The 5,497-nt window shown below is 41.2% G+C and overlaps 1 long non-coding RNA gene across 1 annotated transcript; it reads right to left on the reverse strand.

Moving 5' to 3' along the window:
• Nucleotides 1-260: 260 nt before the first annotated feature.
• On the reverse strand, nt 261-4,500 carry LOC102476579 (uncharacterized). Its single transcript, XR_336635.2, has 3 exons — nt 4,337-4,500; nt 3,547-3,685; nt 261-333 (listed from the first exon to the last, which is right to left on the reverse strand). It is a non-coding gene; the product is annotated as an uncharacterized LOC102476579 (long non-coding RNA).
• Nucleotides 4,501-5,497: the final 997 nt, after the last annotated feature.

Below are 5,497 nucleotides of genomic sequence, written 5' to 3' on the forward strand. Positions count from 1 at the left end.
AGGAGCAGCCTTGACCTCCCTACTGATGGGGGCCTCATTCCAGAGTCCAGGGACACTGCTTTACCAGACTTGACCTGTCCTTGCTTTGAGTGTCACCAGAGCATAAACTCAGAAAGACAGATTCTCCTGGAAAATCCACATGAAATTTCCCCCAACCTCCTGAGCCTTTCATACTGATCCAAAAGCATCACAAATCAGAGGGACCCAACCGTCTTTACTTCGGATTACAGGTGCAGGGCTGTAGACCAAGTGTTAGCTGACTTCTCTTTATCTTGTACAATTGACAGCTTCTTTTGTTTCTCTTCCCCCTCACGTCATCTCATAAATAGCTTCCTAAGATGGGAAGGAAATACACATTATCCAGTAGCTCATGTGAAATTCCTAGCCATCTCTAAGGCCTTGATTCAAAAGTTCCTTCTCAAACTCCCTTGTGACTATACAGAATGAAAAATCCTGACAGATGTAAAAGGAAGTCTCCTAAGGAGAGACTAAGAAAAATTAAACTGTGGTCTGAGGGAAAGTAATTACCAAATACAAGTTTCTCTTCATGGCTCTGTGCTCTGTTCAATACTACATAAATCAGCTAAGATAAAACCATCTAGGAAAAGCATTAGTGTCCTTTTTTGTCAGTCTCTTTGTTGAGAAAGTAAAAACTCATTTTAGTTCAGCTCCTCACTACTACACACATCATGGTGGGGCAGGAGATGAGAGTTTATCTGCCTCCTGCCATGGGGAAAGCTGCTCTCCTTAAAAAAAAAAAATATGGTGCTTCACACAGACAGTCAGCCTTCCAGAGGTGCTGGTGTCATTCACCCTGTGATTCACTCCCTGACATTTCTACAATTCAGAATGAAACTCCTGCCTCCTCCTTTAAAAATCCTGGTTGGGGGAGAGGATAATCTCAGTGCTGGCAACATCTACTGAAATAAAAAGTGATTCAAGTTTCATAACAAGGGTGTTAGCTCCTGCAAGAACATTTCCACTGGAAAACCACCAGCCTGAGTGGCTATACATTAACAAGTCTTACTCCATTGACAATAAAGGCAAAAAGGAGCAAAGTCTAAACAATTATATTTGCTATTATTCTCAAATGACTTTGTTTATGGCTCTGATTCAAAAAATTCTCAACTTATTACTTGATTTTTTTTTTATAGCTCACACGTGAAATAAAAATATCTCTAAGAAACTATGACAAAAACACTGTAGATGGATGTTCGGGCTTTTGTTTCTGGCCAGCCAAGCAATCCTTCAGCTAGTGCTTTCTGGAGTGGCTCTTGGCCTTTGGGTGTGTGGTGCAGTGCTGAGAACACAGAGGGGAGCAGGCACCACTTCCATCTTAAAACAGGTACAGTTCAGCAACCAGCAGTTAGCATAATGGCTATGTTGCTGGACTCCCATGTAGTCGACCGCGGTTCGCGTCCAGGACCCAGTGGCTTAAAACTCATGCCGGGCGCGTGTTCGTGTGTGCCCAAGATCCTGAGAGGAGAATGGAGGAGAAGGGATTGCGGAGTGACCATCCCCCCTTGGGGGGTGATTTCTCATTTTCTATCTCTCTGTCTGTCTGGTGAGAGCATGTGCCCTATAGCGAAAACCTCTCCAAAACACACAAACACACACACACACACACACACACACACACACACAAACAAACAAAACAGGTACAGTTCAACGCACACAGGAAGTCAGTGGGGACATAGAAATCTGGCCCCATCCTTTCTTGGGCTTCAGAAGGATTAACATAAAACTTGAGTTTTGAGGAACAATACAGCAGACTTTTGCTTTCAAATAGGAGTGAGTAGATCTAAAGTCCCAGATCGCTCCTATAAACAGGAAGAAATAGTGGACAACAGATGGAACCCAAAACCGAATGCATGAATTGGTAAGGAGCCAGTGTAGAAACATGAGGTAATGAAGAAAGAAATCCAGGACTTGGTCCATCTGGGCATTTGGGCCTTTTCTCCCTTGTCTCATCAATGAATTCTGGGTAGATACTCTGGAGGTTCAAAGAAGCTGAGTAGTTTTTGCACACATGTGTGGGCTAGAAGGAAAACAAGTGGAGGGACCAGCAGTTGGCATAGTGGCTATGTCTGGACTCCCATGTAGTCAACTGAAGTTTGAGTCCCAGACCTGGTGGCATAAACTTATGCTGGGCATGTGTGTGTGTGTGTGCTCAAGAGTCAGAAAGGAGAATGGAGGAGAAGGGATTGTGGTGTGGCCATCCCCCTGGAGAGTGATTTCTCTCTTTCTGTCTCTCATCTCTGTCTTTCTGGGAAGTGCACGCACCCTATAGCAAAAAAAGAAAAAAAAAACTAAGAAAAAGAAGGAAAGCAAGTAGAGTTTAAGGTCTGTCAATAAGGTGATCCCCCATAAAACCTACAGGCTTTGATTGGGACCAAGAATTTCACACTAGGGATAAGATGGACAGAAAACATTCTGACTTTTGTTGGTACTGAGCCTGGAGTAAAGCTCGATTAAGGAGATCCAGTATCGCTAAGTCCTCTACCATGTGCCAGAAGTGAACTCTCAACTTTTCTACAGCAAGATCACAGCATATCAGGGTTCCATTTTTCTCTACTGTCCACTCAATGTCTGGTGTTGAATAGAAAATAACACAATAACTAGCAGGACAGTACAATGGAATATGATCGAAACCTAAATGACTATAGAAATGGACCCAGAGGGCATCCAGATGTAAGATATAGAAGGTAGCAATGCTGGTATCAATGTCTCCACTACCCCCAAAATAATTGCAAACAAGAGGGTATGGACCAGCCAGCACTGTGTTGCAGTAGTAATACACCACTAAAGAGGAGCTGGGACTCAGTAGTCGCATCATTTTGAATTTTAGACTGAACATGCCAGGCTTACCCACAAATGCCCAAGAATTGATGGATGGAATGAAAGGAATCATTGCATGACCAAATTCTCTTGAGTTGAGTGTGATCTTTTCCCTCCCTTACTCTTCCTCTCTTATTTATTTATTTTTGAGAGAGAGATATTTTTGCTATAGGGTGTGTGTCCTCAGTGGAGATACAGAGAGAAACACAGAGACAGAAAGCAATAAATTACTCCCGGGGGGGGGGTTGGCCATGCTGTAATCTCTGCTCATCCATTCTCCTCTTAGGATTTTGGGAACGCACACCCCCACACACACACACACACAACCCCACCAACCCTGTGAATTTTAGGCAACCAGGTCCAGGACTCATATTGCAGATGGCTACATGGGATTCCAGCAATAAAATTATTGTGCCATCTCCTGATCCCTCTCTCTTCCTCTCTGTCTCTGTCTCTCTGTCTATGTGCATATGTTCCATTACGAACAAAGAAAAAGAATACAAGACAGCCATTTAGACAGAAAGAAAAATGTCAATTACAGAAACCAAGGCAAGAAGGATGACCACAATATTATACTAAGTGAATTTGGGATGCACACTTTCAAAATAACACACTTTCAAAATGATTCTAAAATGTGTTACAGTAGTCTACTCAACACATATATTCTACTCAGCAGTATTTGTATCAATGAACACAGGAACATCTTACTCCTCTGCAGCCTTCCTACTTCCATCACAGATGTCATAGATATGTTCTACTTTTGTTTGCAGTGTTTTGTATTGCACTTCCTTTGATGCTTTCACAGACCTCAGGGAAGAGCAGGTGTCTTCCATGTCCTTCTTTCTTTCTGGAAAGGATGAAACAGTTTTCACATGGGTGAACATGGACCCAAGAACTTGAGAAGAGGTCAAGATTCCTAGCCTGGGAAGCCACTCTATCTTCCCAGCATATATTATATTCCTTTCTACAAAATGGAGATTTCTTACCCAAAAAACCTATCTTTCAGGTTATGTATAGTGAACCTCACGGATCTCATCTTTGAATCCTTGAGTTGGTTGTTTATGTCTCCTGACTCTAATATAGATTCAGCAAAAGGCATCTAAGAATAAATGATTATATAACAATGTGAATATACTTATCACTACTGAAATATACACTGAAAAATCTTTAGGAATTAATTTATGTTACCATAGAATTTATAGTTAACTGTGTTGTAGTAGCACAATTATTAGTAGCACAATTAAAAGTAAAATATATCATTTAAAAGGAAGTAAGAAATTTCTGGTCTCTGATTCAAGTAATGGATGGGAGTGACTTTCTGCCACCTGCTCCATCTTGCTCTTTGGCATCTTGATCTTTGGCAGGGCTTTCTCCTTCAGTGACTGCTGCTCTTCACACTTCACTCTCCCTTCTCTGCTCCTAGCTCCATTAAGGGCAATTGGACACAACATAAAACTACTCACAAAAACATAATTCCAAAAACAAAAATTGCACATACTTCTCATATGATTTTACTCTTCTAAGACATGAAACATGTATTCCTCATCAAAACTAAGATGCACAATGGAAACCATGCAGTGAATGTCGTAGTTTATCTCTGAAACTCCTGAGGTTTTCATTGAAGGAGCATCTTTCAAGGTCTGTGTAGAGTTTTCTTCTTCCCATATCTGCACATTGGTACAAACAAAACATGTGACTGGGCAGTTAGCTAAACAGATCAAGTGTTAAGAGAATATATCCTACAACTGCCTCTATTTTCATGGGAAATTAGTTGATCAGTTTGGGGTTACAAGTGTCAAGCAGATTAAGATAAGGGTAACAAGGATAAACCTTGTAGTATGAGTATTATCTGTTGTCTATAACATTCGTACTTATGAGATAATAGGTAGAAGAATGAATAATAAGGGGAAAGCAAAGAATGTGTAAAGTGGTTCAAGGCAGGGTCAACCTCAGTGCACACTGGTTAAGTGCTGTGTGCATCAGAAGCCAGATATCATAGTGCCAAACATGGTTCATATCCAAGCCTCAGCCAGTTGAAAAAAATGCCATATGCACGTGTGTGCCTGCTAAAAATCATGATGTGATGAAGAAATGAAGGAAAATGACTGTCATGTCACCACTCCCCACTGGGGCTTTCTCTATCTGTCTGGTGAGCATGTATGCTCCCTCACAGTGAAGGAAATAAAAAACAGAGGACAGAAAACAGATCAAGCTATAGAGCTCAATTAGCTTTCTTTACAGAAAAATGATAAAGAAAAAATTCCCCAATATGCATAAAAAGAAAATCAGGTTAATACGGTGGGAGGGGACAATTCAGCTTCAGTAGAGATCTTCATCCTCAGTCTATTTTCTCAGGTTTTCTAGATAATTGAGGGCAGTACTGATTGATGTGATCACCATCTAGGTTATGAATATAACACATGCTTCCTAGGCCCTTAATATAAAAAGTCACTGTGCTGTTATCCATCAAGATCAAAACATTTTCAGGAAAAGTATTAGCCCAGCAGACTCTCACACTTTCACTGTATGCAGGACAAGAGAAAATGCAGAGCTCAGCTCACCTACTGGCCAAAACACCTCAGAAACCAAGAAAGAATAAAAAGGAGCAGCCAAACTCTTACCAAGCCCTGAGTCTTGACATTTCCATCCTTCTCAGTAT

This window comes from Tupaia chinensis, unplaced genomic scaffold, assembly GCF_000334495.1.
Source record: "Tupaia chinensis unplaced genomic scaffold, TupChi_1.0 Scaffold140380_1, whole genome shotgun sequence".
Classification (NCBI taxonomy): domain Eukaryota; kingdom Metazoa; phylum Chordata; class Mammalia; order Scandentia; family Tupaiidae; genus Tupaia; species Tupaia belangeri.